The 8,723-nt window shown below is 40.2% G+C and overlaps 31 non-coding genes and 1 pseudogene across 31 annotated transcripts; all 32 read right to left on the minus strand.

The window, feature by feature from the left end:
- Positions 1–47: 47 nt before the first annotated feature.
- LOC127113251 (5S ribosomal RNA) lies at positions 48–166 on the minus strand. The gene has a single exon (XR_007799371.1). It is a non-coding gene; the product is annotated as a 5S ribosomal RNA (ribosomal RNA).
- Positions 167–326: 160 nt separating this feature from the next.
- On the minus strand, positions 327–445 carry LOC127113252 (5S ribosomal RNA). The gene has a single exon (XR_007799372.1). It is a non-coding gene; the product is annotated as a 5S ribosomal RNA (ribosomal RNA).
- Positions 446–606: 161 nt separating this feature from the next.
- LOC127113253 (5S ribosomal RNA) lies at positions 607–725 on the minus strand. The gene has a single exon (XR_007799373.1). It is a non-coding gene; the product is annotated as a 5S ribosomal RNA (ribosomal RNA).
- Positions 726–774: 49 nt separating this feature from the next.
- Positions 775–896, minus strand: LOC127113311 (uncharacterized; annotated as a pseudogene).
- Positions 897–1,056: 160 nt separating this feature from the next.
- Positions 1,057–1,175, minus strand: LOC127113254 (5S ribosomal RNA). The gene has a single exon (XR_007799374.1). It is a non-coding gene; the product is annotated as a 5S ribosomal RNA (ribosomal RNA).
- Positions 1,176–1,334: 159 nt separating this feature from the next.
- On the minus strand, positions 1,335–1,453 carry LOC127113255 (5S ribosomal RNA). The gene has a single exon (XR_007799375.1). It is a non-coding gene; the product is annotated as a 5S ribosomal RNA (ribosomal RNA).
- A 160-nt stretch (positions 1,454–1,613) lies between these two features.
- On the minus strand, positions 1,614–1,733 carry LOC127113273 (5S ribosomal RNA). The gene has a single exon (XR_007799393.1). It is a non-coding gene; the product is annotated as a 5S ribosomal RNA (ribosomal RNA).
- Positions 1,734–1,894: 161 nt separating this feature from the next.
- LOC127113269 (5S ribosomal RNA) lies at positions 1,895–2,013 on the minus strand. Its single transcript, XR_007799389.1, has one exon. It is a non-coding gene; the product is annotated as a 5S ribosomal RNA (ribosomal RNA).
- Positions 2,014–2,172: 159 nt separating this feature from the next.
- Positions 2,173–2,291, minus strand: LOC127113281 (5S ribosomal RNA). The gene has a single exon (XR_007799401.1). It is a non-coding gene; the product is annotated as a 5S ribosomal RNA (ribosomal RNA).
- A 159-nt stretch (positions 2,292–2,450) lies between these two features.
- LOC127113256 (5S ribosomal RNA) lies at positions 2,451–2,569 on the minus strand. Its single transcript, XR_007799376.1, has one exon. It is a non-coding gene; the product is annotated as a 5S ribosomal RNA (ribosomal RNA).
- A 161-nt stretch (positions 2,570–2,730) lies between these two features.
- LOC127113257 (5S ribosomal RNA) lies at positions 2,731–2,849 on the minus strand. The gene has a single exon (XR_007799377.1). It is a non-coding gene; the product is annotated as a 5S ribosomal RNA (ribosomal RNA).
- A 159-nt stretch (positions 2,850–3,008) lies between these two features.
- On the minus strand, positions 3,009–3,127 carry LOC127113258 (5S ribosomal RNA). Its single transcript, XR_007799378.1, has one exon. It is a non-coding gene; the product is annotated as a 5S ribosomal RNA (ribosomal RNA).
- A 163-nt stretch (positions 3,128–3,290) lies between these two features.
- On the minus strand, positions 3,291–3,409 carry LOC127113272 (5S ribosomal RNA). The gene has a single exon (XR_007799392.1). It is a non-coding gene; the product is annotated as a 5S ribosomal RNA (ribosomal RNA).
- Positions 3,410–3,569: 160 nt separating this feature from the next.
- LOC127113280 (5S ribosomal RNA) lies at positions 3,570–3,687 on the minus strand. The gene has a single exon (XR_007799400.1). It is a non-coding gene; the product is annotated as a 5S ribosomal RNA (ribosomal RNA).
- A 161-nt stretch (positions 3,688–3,848) lies between these two features.
- Positions 3,849–3,967, minus strand: LOC127113260 (5S ribosomal RNA). The gene has a single exon (XR_007799380.1). It is a non-coding gene; the product is annotated as a 5S ribosomal RNA (ribosomal RNA).
- Positions 3,968–4,126: 159 nt separating this feature from the next.
- On the minus strand, positions 4,127–4,245 carry LOC127113274 (5S ribosomal RNA). The gene has a single exon (XR_007799394.1). It is a non-coding gene; the product is annotated as a 5S ribosomal RNA (ribosomal RNA).
- Positions 4,246–4,406: 161 nt separating this feature from the next.
- LOC127113275 (5S ribosomal RNA) lies at positions 4,407–4,525 on the minus strand. The gene has a single exon (XR_007799395.1). It is a non-coding gene; the product is annotated as a 5S ribosomal RNA (ribosomal RNA).
- Positions 4,526–4,685: 160 nt separating this feature from the next.
- On the minus strand, positions 4,686–4,804 carry LOC127113261 (5S ribosomal RNA). The gene has a single exon (XR_007799381.1). It is a non-coding gene; the product is annotated as a 5S ribosomal RNA (ribosomal RNA).
- Positions 4,805–4,964: 160 nt separating this feature from the next.
- LOC127113285 (5S ribosomal RNA) lies at positions 4,965–5,087 on the minus strand. The gene has a single exon (XR_007799405.1). It is a non-coding gene; the product is annotated as a 5S ribosomal RNA (ribosomal RNA).
- Positions 5,088–5,248: 161 nt separating this feature from the next.
- Positions 5,249–5,367, minus strand: LOC127113262 (5S ribosomal RNA). Its single transcript, XR_007799382.1, has one exon. It is a non-coding gene; the product is annotated as a 5S ribosomal RNA (ribosomal RNA).
- A 160-nt stretch (positions 5,368–5,527) lies between these two features.
- On the minus strand, positions 5,528–5,645 carry LOC127113279 (5S ribosomal RNA). Its single transcript, XR_007799399.1, has one exon. It is a non-coding gene; the product is annotated as a 5S ribosomal RNA (ribosomal RNA).
- Positions 5,646–5,806: 161 nt separating this feature from the next.
- On the minus strand, positions 5,807–5,929 carry LOC127113283 (5S ribosomal RNA). The gene has a single exon (XR_007799403.1). It is a non-coding gene; the product is annotated as a 5S ribosomal RNA (ribosomal RNA).
- Positions 5,930–6,089: 160 nt separating this feature from the next.
- Positions 6,090–6,208, minus strand: LOC127113277 (5S ribosomal RNA). Its single transcript, XR_007799397.1, has one exon. It is a non-coding gene; the product is annotated as a 5S ribosomal RNA (ribosomal RNA).
- A 163-nt stretch (positions 6,209–6,371) lies between these two features.
- On the minus strand, positions 6,372–6,490 carry LOC127113267 (5S ribosomal RNA). The gene has a single exon (XR_007799387.1). It is a non-coding gene; the product is annotated as a 5S ribosomal RNA (ribosomal RNA).
- A 158-nt stretch (positions 6,491–6,648) lies between these two features.
- LOC127113263 (5S ribosomal RNA) lies at positions 6,649–6,767 on the minus strand. Its single transcript, XR_007799383.1, has one exon. It is a non-coding gene; the product is annotated as a 5S ribosomal RNA (ribosomal RNA).
- A 160-nt stretch (positions 6,768–6,927) lies between these two features.
- On the minus strand, positions 6,928–7,046 carry LOC127113264 (5S ribosomal RNA). Its single transcript, XR_007799384.1, has one exon. It is a non-coding gene; the product is annotated as a 5S ribosomal RNA (ribosomal RNA).
- Positions 7,047–7,206: 160 nt separating this feature from the next.
- Positions 7,207–7,325, minus strand: LOC127113265 (5S ribosomal RNA). Its single transcript, XR_007799385.1, has one exon. It is a non-coding gene; the product is annotated as a 5S ribosomal RNA (ribosomal RNA).
- A 157-nt stretch (positions 7,326–7,482) lies between these two features.
- Positions 7,483–7,601, minus strand: LOC127113284 (5S ribosomal RNA). The gene has a single exon (XR_007799404.1). It is a non-coding gene; the product is annotated as a 5S ribosomal RNA (ribosomal RNA).
- A 160-nt stretch (positions 7,602–7,761) lies between these two features.
- On the minus strand, positions 7,762–7,881 carry LOC127113278 (5S ribosomal RNA). Its single transcript, XR_007799398.1, has one exon. It is a non-coding gene; the product is annotated as a 5S ribosomal RNA (ribosomal RNA).
- A 160-nt stretch (positions 7,882–8,041) lies between these two features.
- On the minus strand, positions 8,042–8,160 carry LOC127113268 (5S ribosomal RNA). The gene has a single exon (XR_007799388.1). It is a non-coding gene; the product is annotated as a 5S ribosomal RNA (ribosomal RNA).
- A 160-nt stretch (positions 8,161–8,320) lies between these two features.
- Positions 8,321–8,443, minus strand: LOC127113286 (5S ribosomal RNA). The gene has a single exon (XR_007799406.1). It is a non-coding gene; the product is annotated as a 5S ribosomal RNA (ribosomal RNA).
- Positions 8,444–8,602: 159 nt separating this feature from the next.
- Positions 8,603–8,721, minus strand: LOC127113266 (5S ribosomal RNA). Its single transcript, XR_007799386.1, has one exon. It is a non-coding gene; the product is annotated as a 5S ribosomal RNA (ribosomal RNA).
- Between the last annotated feature and the right edge of the window lie 2 nt (positions 8,722–8,723).

Below are 8,723 nucleotides of genomic sequence, written 5' to 3' on the forward strand. Positions count from 1 at the left end.
GCCGATTAACAGAAATAAAAAGAAGTATTTAAAAAATCGCAAAAAAAGAGGTGCAACACAAGGACTTCCCAGGAGGTCACCCATCCTAGTACTACTCTCGCCCAAGCACGCTTAACTGCGGAGTTCTGATGGGATCCGGTGCATTAGTGCTGGTATGATCGCACCTGATATCTCATGCGCTTTGATTGTATATATTTTATTTCTTTCACTTATTAACGGCAAAACAAACATAATTAACGCTGAAATGCTTGTCTTCTCCTACTTTTTCCGACTCTTTTACGCCGATTAACAGAAATAAAAAGAAGTATTTAAAAATCGCAAAAAAAGAGGTGCAACACAAGGACTTCCCAGGAGGTCACCCATCCTAGTACTACTCTCGCCCAAGCACGCTTAACTGCGGAGTTCTGATGGGATCCGGTGCATTAGTGCTGGTATGATCGCACCTGATATCTCATGCGCTTTGATTGTATATATTTTATTTCTTTCACTTATTAACGGCAAAACAAACATAATTAACGCTGAAATGCTTGTCTTCTCCTACTTTTTCCGACTCTTTTACGCCGATTAACAGAAATAAAAAGAAGTATTTAAAAAATCGCAAAAAAAGAGGTGCAACACAAGGACTTCCCAGGAGGTCACCCATCCTAGTACTACTCTCGCCCAAGCACGCTTAACTGCGGAGTTCTGATGGGATCCGGTGCATTAGTGCTGGTATGATCGCACCTGATATCTCATGCGCTTTGATTGTATATATTTTATTTCTTTCACTTATTAACGGCAAAACAAACATAATTAACGCCCAGGAGGTCACCCATCCTAGTACTACTCTCGCCCAAGCACGCTTAACTGCGGAGTTCTGATGGGATCGGTGCATTAGTGCTGGTATGATCGCACCTGATATCTCATGCGCTTTGATTGTATATATTTTATTTCTTTCACTTATTAACGGCAAAACAAACATAATTAACGCTGAAATGCTTGTCTTCTCCTACTTTTTCGACTCTTTTACGCCGATTAACAGAAATAAAAAGAAGTATTTAAAAAATCGCAAAAAAAGAGGTGCAACACAAGGACTTCCCAGGAGGTCACCCATCCTAGTACTACTCTCGCCCAAGCACGCTTAACTGCGGAGTTCTGATGGGATCCGGTGCATTAGTGCTGGTATGATCGCACCTGATATCTCATGCGCTTTGATTGTATATATTTTATTTCTTTCACTTATTAACGGCAAAACAAACATAATTAACGCTGAAATGCTTGTCTTCTCCTACTTTTTCCGACTCTTTTACGCCGATTAACAGAAATAAAAAGAAGTATTTAAAAATCGCAAAAAAGAGGTGCAACACAAGGACTTCCCAGGAGGTCACCCATCCTAGTACTACTCTCGCCCAAGCACGCTTAACTGCGGAGTTCTGATGGGATCCGGTGCATTAGTGCTGGTATGATCGCACCTGATATCTCATGCGCTTTGATTGTATATATTTTATTTCTTTCACTTATTAACGGCAAAACAAACATAATTAACGCTGAAATGCTTGTCTTCTCCTACTTTTTTCCGACTCTTTTACGCCGATTAACAGAAATAAAAAGAAGTATTTAAAAAATCGCAAAAAGAGGTGCAACACAAGGACTTCCCAGGAGGTCACCCATCCTAGTACTACTCTCGCCCCAAGCACGCTTAACTGCGGAGTTCTGATGGGATCCGGTGCATTAGTGCTGGTATGATCGCACCTGATATCTCATGCGCTTTGATTGTATATATTTTATTTCTTTCACTTATTAACGGCAAAACAAACATAATTAACGCTGAAATGCTTGTCTTCTCCTACTTTTTCCGACTCTTTTACGCCGATTAACAGAAATAAAAAGAAGTATTTAAAAAATCGCAAAAAAAGAGGTGCAACACAAGGACTTCCCAGGAGGTCACCCATCCTAGTACTACTCTCGCCCCAGCACGCTTAACTGCGGAGTTCTGATGGGATCCGGTGCATTAGTGCTGGTATGATCGCACCTGATATCTCATGCGCTTTGATTGTATATATTTTATTTCTTTCACTTATTAACGGCAAAACAACATAATTAACGCTGAAATGCTTGTCTTCTCCTACTTTTTCCGACTCTTTTACGCCGATTAACAGAAATAAAAGAAGTATTTAAAAAATCGCAAAAAAAGAGGTGCAACACAAGGACTTCCCAGGAGGTCACCCATCCTAGTACTACTCTCGCCCCAAGCACGCTTAACTGCGGAGTTCTGATGGGATCCGTGCATTAGTGCTGGTATGATCGCACCTGATATCTCATGCGCTTTGATTGTATATATTTTATTTCTTTCACTTATTAACGGCAAACAAACATAATTAACGCTGAAATGCTTGTCTTCTCCTACTTTTTCCGACTCTTTTACGCCGATTAACAGAAATAAAGAAGTATTTTAAAAAATCGCAAAAAAAGAGGTGCAACACAAGGACTTCCCAGGAGGTCACCCATCCTAGTACTACTCTCGCCCAAGCACGCTTAACTGCGGAGTTCTGATGGGATCCGGTGCATTAGTGCTGGTATGATCGCACCTGATATCTCATGCGCTTTGATTGTATATATTTTATTTCTTTCACTTATTAACGGCAAAACAAACATAATTAACGCTGAAATGCTTGTCTTCTCCTACTTTTTCCGACTCTTTTACGCCGATTAACAGAAATAAAAAGAAGTATTTAAAAAATCGCAAAAAAAGAGGTGCAACACAAGGACTTCCCAGGAGGTCACCCATCCTAGTACTACTCTCGCCCAAGCACGCTTAACTGCGGAGTTCTGATGGGATCCGGTGCATTAGTGCTGGTATGATCGCACCTGATATCTCATGCGCTTTGATTGTATATATTTTATTTCTTTCACTTATTAACGGCAAAACAAACATAATTAACGCTGAAATGCTTGTCTTCTCCTACTTTTTCCGACTCTTTTACGCCGATTAACAGAAATAAAAAGAAGTATTTAAAAATCGCAAAAAAGAGGTGCAACACAAGGACTTCCCAGGAGGTCACCCATCCTAGTACTACTCTCGCCCAAGCACGCTTAACTGCGGAGTTCTGATGGGATCCGGTGCATTAGTGCTGGTATGATCGCACCTGATATCTCATGCGCTTTGATTGTATATATTTTATTTCTTTCACTTATTAACGGCAAAACAAACATAATTAACGCTGAAATGCTTGTCTTCTCCTACTTTTTCCGACTCTTTTACGCCGATTAACAGAAATAAAAAGAAGTATTTTTAAAAAATCGCAAAAAAAGAGGTGCAACACAAGGACTTCCCAGGAGGTCACCCATCCTAGTACTACTCTCGCCCAAGCACGCTTAATTGCGGAGTTCTGATGGGATCCGGTGCATTAGTGCTGGTATGATCGCACCTGATATCTCATGCGCTTTGATTGTATATATTTTATTTCTTTCACTTATTAACGGCAAAACAAACATAATTAACGCTGAAATGCTTGTCTTCTCCTACTTTTTTCCGACTCTTTTACGCCGATTAACAGAAATAAAAAAGTATTTAAAAAATCGCAAAAAAAGAGGTGCAACACAAGGACTTCCCAGGAGGTCACCCATCCTAGTACTACTCTCGCCCAAGCACGCTTAACTGCGGAGTTCTGATGGATCCGGTGCATTAGTGCTGGTATGATCGCACCTGATATCTCATGCGCTTTGATTGTATATATTTTATTTCTTTCACTTATTAACGGCAAAACAAACATAATTAACGCTGAAATGCTTGTCTTCTCCTACTTTTTCCGACTCTTTTACGCCGATTAACAGAAATAAAAAGAAGTATTTAAAAAATCGCAAAAAAAGAGGTGCAACACAAGGACTTCCCAGGAGGTCACCCATCCTAGTACTACTCTCGCCCAAGCACGCTTAACTGCGGAGTTCTGATGGGATCCGGTGCATTAGTGCTGGTATGATCGCACCTGATATCTCATGCGCTTTGATTGTATATTTTTATTTCTTTCACTTATTAACGGCAAAACAACATAATTAACGCTGAAATGCTTGTCTTCTCCTACTTTTTCCGACTCTTTTACGCCGATTAACAGAAATAAAAAGAAGTATTTAAAAAATCGCAAAAAAAGAGGTGCAACACAAGGACTTCCCAGGAGGTCACCCATCCTAGTACTACTCTCTCCCAAGCACGCTTAACTGCGGAGTTCTGATGGGATCCGGTGCATTAGTGCTGGTATGATCGCACCTGATATCTCATGCGCTTTGATTGTATATATTTTATTTCTTTCACTTATTAACGGCAAAACAAACATAATTAACGCTGAAATGCTTGTCTTCTCCTACTTTTTCCGACTCTTTTACGCCGATTAACAGAAATAAAAAGAAGTATTTAAAAAATCGCAAAAAAAGAGGTGCAACACAAGGACTTCCCAGGAGGTCACCCATCCTAGTACTACTCTCTCCCAAGCACGCTTAACTGCGGAGTTCTGATGGGATCCGGTGCATTAGTGCTGGTATGATCGCACCTGATATCTCATGCGCTTTGATTGTATATATTTTATTTCTTTCACTTATTAACGGCAAAACAAACATAATTAACGCTGAAATGCTTGTCTTCTCCTACTTTTTCCGACTCTTTTACGCCGATTAACAGAAATAAAAAGAAGTATTTAAAAAATCACAAAAAAGAGGTGCAACACAAGGACTTCCCAGGAGGTCACCCATCCTAGTACTACTCTCGCCCAAGCACGCTTAACTGCGGAGTTCTGATGGGATCCGGTGCATTAGTGCTGGTATGATCGCACCTGATATCTCATGCGCTTTGATTGTATATATTTTATTTCTTTCACTTATTAACGGCAAAACAAACATAATTAACGCTGAAATGCTTGTCTTCTCCTACTTTTTCCGACTCTTTTACGCCGATTAACAGAAATAAAAAGAAGTATTTAAAAAATCGCAAAAAAGAGGTGCAACACAAGGACTTCCCAGGAGGTCACCCATCCTAGTACTACTCTACTCTCGCCCAAGCACGCTTAACTGCGGAGTTCTGATGGGATCCGTGCATTAGTGCTGGTATGATCGCACCTGATATCTCATGCGCTTTGATTGTATATATTTTATTTCTTTCACTTATTAACGGCAAAACAAACATAATTAACGCTGAAATGCTTGTCTTCTCCTACTTTTTCCGACTCTTTTACGCCGATTAACAGAAATAAAAAGAAGTATTTAAAAAATCGCAAAAAAAGAGGTGCAACACAAGGACTTCCCAGGAGGTCACCCATCCTAGTACTACTCTCGCCCAAGCACGCTTAACTGCGGAGTTCTGATGGGATCCGGTGCATTAGTGCTGGTATGATCGCACCTGATATCTCATGCGCTTTGATTGTATATATTTTTTTTCTTTCACTTATTAACGGCAAAACAAACATAATTAACGCTGAAATGCTTGTCTTCTCCTACTTTTTCCGACTCTTTACGCCGATTAACAGAAATAAAAAGAAGTATTTAAAAAATCGCAAAAAAAGAGGTGCAACACAAGGACTTCCCAGGAGGTCACCCATCCTAGTACTACTCTCGCCCAAGCACGCTTAACTGCGGAGTTCTGATGGGATCCGTGCATTAGTGCTGGTATGATCGCACCTGATATCTCATGCGCTTTGATTGTATATATTTTATTTCTTTCACTTATTAACGGCAAAACAAACATAATTAACGCTGAAATGCTTGTCTTCCTCTACTTTTTCCGACTCTTTTACGCCGATTAACAGAAATAAAAAGAAGTATTTAAAAAATCGCAAAAAAAGAGGTGCAACACAAGGACTTCCCAGGAGGTCACCCATCCTAGTACTACTCTCTCCCACCCAAGCACGCTTAACTGCGGAGTTCTGATGGGATCCGGTGCATTAGTGCTGGTATGATCGCACCTGATATCTCATGCGCTTTGATTGTATATATTTATTTCTTTCACTTATTAACGGCAAAACAAACATAATTAACGCTGAAATGCTTGTCTTCTCCTACTTTTTCCGACTCTTTTACGCCGATTAACAGAAATAAAAAGAAGTATTTAAAAAATCGCAAAAAAAGAGGTGCAACACAAGGACTTCCCAGGAGGTCACCCATCCTAGTACTACTCTCTCCCAAGCACGCTTAACTGCGGAGTTCTGATGGGATCCGGTGCATTAGTGCTGGTATGATCGCACCTGATATCTCATGCGCTTTGATTGTATATATTTTATTTCTTCTTTCACTTATTAACGGCAAAACAAACATAATTAACGCTGAAATGCTTGTCTTCTCCTACTTTTTTCCGACTCTTTTACGCCGATTAACAGAAATAAAAAGAAGTATTTAAAAATCGCAAAAAAAAGGTGCAACACAAGGACTTCCCAGGAGGTCACCCATCCTAGTACTACTCTCGCCCAAGCACGCTTAACTGCGGAGTTCTGATGGGATCCGGTGCATTAGTGCTGGTATGATCGCACCTGATATCTCATGCGCTTTGATTGTATATATTTTATTTCTTTCACTTATTAACGGCAAAACAAACATAATTAACGCTGAAATGCTTGTCTTCTCCTACTTTTTCCGACTCTTTTACGCCGATAACAGAAATAAAAAGAAGTATTTAAAAATCGCAAAAAAGAGGTGCAACACAAGGACTTCCCAGGAGGTCACCCATCCTAGTACTACTCTCGCCCAAGCACGCTTAACTGCGGAGTTCTGATGGGATCCGGTGCATTAGTGCTGGTATGATCGCACCTGATATCTCATGCGCTTTGATTGTATATATTTTATTTCTTTCACTTATTAACGGCAAAACAAACATAATTAACGCTGAAATGCTTGTCTTCTCCTACTTTTTCCGACTCTTTTACGCCGATTAACAGAAATAAAAAAAGTATTTAAAAAATCGCAAAAAAAGAGGTGCAACACAAGGACTTCCCAGGAGGTCACCCATCCTAGTACTACTCTCGCCCAAGCACGCTTAACTGCGGAGTTCTGATGGGATCCGGTGCATTAGTGCTGGTATGATCGCACCTGATATCTCATGCGCTTTGATTGTATATATTTTATTTCTTTCACTTATTAACGGCAAAACAAACATAATTAACGCTGAAATGCTTGTCTTCTCCTACTTTTTCCGACTCTTTTACGCCGATTAACAGAAATAAAAAGAAGTATTTAAAAAATCGCAAAAAAGAGGTGCAACACAAGGACTTCCCAGGAGGTCACCCATCCTAGTACTACTCTCGCCCAAGCACGCTTAACTGCGGAGTTCTGATGGGATCCGGTGCATTAGTGCTGGTATGATCGCACCTGATATCTCATGCGCTTTGATTGTATATATTTTATTTCTTTCACTTATTAACGGCAAAACAAACATAATTAACGCTGAAATGCTGTCTTCTCCTACTTTTTCCGACTCTTTTACGCCGATAACAGAAATAAAAGAAGTATTAAAAAATCGCAAAAAAAGAGGTGCACACAAGGACTTCCCAGGAGGTCACCCATCCTAGTACTACTCTCGCCCAAGCACGCTTAAACTGCGGAGTTCTGATGGGATCCGGTGCATTAGTGCTGGTATGATCGCACCTGATATCTCATGCGCTTTGATTGTATATATTTTATTTCTTTCACTTATTAACGGCAAAACAAACATAATTAACGCTGAAATGCTTGTCTTCTCCTACTTTTTCCGACTCTTTTACGCCGATTAACAGAAATAAAAAGAAGTATTTAAAAATCGCAAAAAAAGAGGTGCAACACAAGGACTTCCCAGGAGGTCACCCATCCTAGTACTACTCCTCGCCCAAGCACGCTTAACTGCGGAGTTCTGATGGGATCCGGTGCATTAGTGCTGGTATGATCGCACCTGATATCTCATGCGCTTTGATTGTATATATTTTATTTCTTTCACTTATTAACGCAAAACAAACATAATTAACGCTGAAATGCTTGTCTTCTCCTACTTTTTCCGACTCTTTTACGCCGATTAACAGAAATAAAAAGAAGTATTTAAAAAATCGCAAAAAAAGAGGTGCAACACAAGGACTTCCCAGAAGGTCACCCATCCTAGTACTACTCTCGCCCAAGCACGCTTAACTGCGGAGTTCTGATGGGATCCGGTGCATTAGTGCTGGTATGATCGCACCTGATATCTCATGCGCTTTGATTGTATATTTTTATTTCTTTCACTTATTAACGGCAAAACAAACATAATTAACGCTGAAATGCTTGTCTTCTCCTACTTTTTCCGACTCTTTTACGCCGATTAACAGAAATAAAAAGAAGTATTTAAAAAATCGCAAAAAAAGAGGTGCAACACAAGGACTTCCCAGGAGGTCACCCATCCTAGTACTACTCCACTCTCGCCCAAGCACGCTTAACTGCGGAGTTCTGATGGGATCCGTGCATTAGTGCTGGTATGATCGCACCTGATATCTCATGCGCTTTGATTGTATATATTTTATTTCTTTCACTTATTAACGGCAAACAAACATAATTAACGCTGAAATGCTTGTCTTCTCCTACTTTTTCCGACTCTTTTACGCCGATTAACAGAAATAAAAGAAGTATTTAAAAAATCGCAAAAAAAGAGGTGCAACACAAGGACTTCCCAGGAGGTCACCCATCCTAGTACTACTCTCGCCCAAGCACGCTTAACTGCGGAGTTCTGATGGGATCCGGTGCATTAGTGCTGGTATGATCGCACCTGA

Source organism: Lathyrus oleraceus, unplaced genomic scaffold (genome assembly GCF_024323335.1).
Source record: "Lathyrus oleraceus cultivar Zhongwan6 unplaced genomic scaffold, CAAS_Psat_ZW6_1.0 chrUn0261, whole genome shotgun sequence".
Classification (NCBI taxonomy): Eukaryota; Viridiplantae; Streptophyta; class Magnoliopsida; order Fabales; family Fabaceae; genus Lathyrus; species Lathyrus oleraceus.